Source organism: Sinocyclocheilus anshuiensis, unplaced genomic scaffold (assembly GCF_001515605.1).
Source record: "Sinocyclocheilus anshuiensis isolate Anshui unplaced genomic scaffold, SAMN03320099.WGS_v1.1 scaffold99, whole genome shotgun sequence".
Classification (NCBI taxonomy): Eukaryota; Metazoa; Chordata; class Actinopteri; order Cypriniformes; family Cyprinidae; genus Sinocyclocheilus; species Sinocyclocheilus anshuiensis.
Genome location: NW_015552547.1, coordinates 509,811 through 512,237, shown reverse-complemented (window position 1 = coordinate 512,237; position 2,427 = coordinate 509,811).

The following is a 2,427-nucleotide window of genomic DNA, read 5'->3' as shown; positions in this document are numbered from 1 at the left end:
TGTCCCCATGTTGAGAGAAATCAGAAGATGTTACTGTAGTTCTAAAATAAATATGAATATGCATTAATTCATCTCACTCAAAAAAAAAAAAAACACACAGATTCAGTATTCCTCAAAATGAATAAAAAAATGCAACTCAGAATATGACGCAAACCTGCAATAATTAAATGTTAAACAACACAAATATCCTTTATGTATTTAATCCCATTCTATTAACCAATGTCTTTGCTTCTGACCTTCGATGATCCAGTTCAACCGTACTAATAAGCACAAATTACTCTAGACAAACATTTGTGTGTCTTTTTTTTATTGCTGAAGTGTGTTGAAATGTCTTCTTCTGCATTCTACTGTACGGACGTAAATTTACTTTCCCTTCAGCCTGAGGCTTATTCATTTCACTTTTGGTGTGAAAGGGCTTTTATATTTGCCAAAAATATAACTTTTTTATTTTAAAAACAAACAAGCAAGCCCTGTCCAGATTTTAAAAGTAACGCAAAAGTAACGTAATGCATTACTTTCCATAAAAAGTAACTAAGTAACGTAATTAGTTACTTTTTTCGGAAGTAACGCAATATTGTAATGCATTACTTTTAAAAGTAACTTTCCCCAACACTGGGCTATATGTAGCGGCCGCTTTCTGTTGTGGCAGAACTGTTTGTAGTCGTACCTCGCCGAACCGAAACAAGTGGAAATGCATATGGAATTATTCCTCACTTGAAACAGTTTGGTTCAATGGCGGGAAATCCTGTGTGTTGCAAATGTGAATCTGAACAACCAGTCATCAATTAAACTGATTTTTTTCACTAACACACAACTTAAATTGGGTCATTTCGAGACGGAAATCACTCAAAGTAATAATAAATTGCAATTCAGTAGCCTAAGTGAGTGAAATGTTGAAACAGTATACCGTTGAGTTCCTTCAAAGATGGACTGACAGGCTGATTCAAACATAGCCGTAGAACTTTTTGAACATTTCATCAAAAGAACTGGCAAGGGCTATTGATTAGTTTTTTTCGTCATTTATTCGTTTGTTCGTGATTCGAATTTCACTTTTCGCGCTGCGTTGTTGATTTTTGCAGCTCATTGAAAGACGCTGTGTGCATGGTCACGCAACTCAGTTAAAATATTCCTTCTTGCTGTATTTGGGTTAGTGCGGATTTCCAATGTACAGTAGTAGGCCTATACGTGCATGTCATTTGTTAGTTTTCACTTTTAATTATTTTATGCACTGGCTTGCATTTATTAGGTAGTTGTTGATAAATCATTGAAATTATTTTCTTTTTGGTATGTTTAACAAAAATATTCATCCCCTAATTATGCGGGCAATATTGCCACAAGTGTTTGGAGCGATATCGCCAGTTCATCAGTAGGGGGAGCCAGTCCTATGGGAAATATCATTAGATCCATTCGATTCTGACTTTGGAGAGCACTGCTGGCTTTGGCCAGTGTTATGATTAAGGTAAGCTACGTTCTGTTACATGACATACGTTTATTAGTTAATTAGAAATTTTGGTTGTGCAGTAAATGCCAACCTAAAAATTTACATTCTGTGCATTGAATATGTTGTATTGTAACGCATCATGTTACAGTTGCTAATTGATTGTCCAAAGATCATGTGTCTTGAATAATGCTTTAGGGAATAATGTATTTTACATTTTATTTGTTCCCCTTGTTGTGTTTTATTATTATCTTAAAGGGGTCATATGATGCTTTTTTAAAGATCATTATTTTGTGTATTTGGTGTAACAGAATATGTTGATATGCTTTAATGTTCAAAAAACACATTATTTTTCAAATACTGTACATTATTGTAGGTCCTCTATGCCCCGCCTCTCTCAAACACTTAGTTTTCTACAAAGTCCCTCCTTCCGACAAGCGCAGTCTGCTCTGATTGGCCAGATGACCCAGTGCATTGTGATTGGCCGAACACCGCAACCACGCGTCAAAAATGTAACGCTCCTTACCATAATCGCGAGCTTCATCTTTCAAAATAAATGTAAAGACAGAGCTCGAAAGGGGAACAGAGTGTGTGACAGACACACACACACACACACACACACACACACACACACACACTCTCTCCGCATTTGAACAGTCAATAGCAAATAGCAACACAATCATCCCTCAACAGCTCATTCACAAACTGGTCCAGCTGGGGCTCAACACTTCGCTGTGCAACTGGCTGTTGGACTTTCTGACTGGAAGACCTCAGGCAGTTCGGGTCGGCAGCAACACATCCAGCACCATCACACTGAACACTGGGGCCCCCCAAGGATGTGTGCTGAGCCCCCTCCTCTTCACTCTGCTGACCCACGACTGCACACAGTCACACAACTCCAACCTCTTCATTAAGTTTGCGGATGACACGACTGTAGTGGGTCTCATTAGCAACAGAGATGAGACAAACTATAGGAGCGAGGTGAGCCG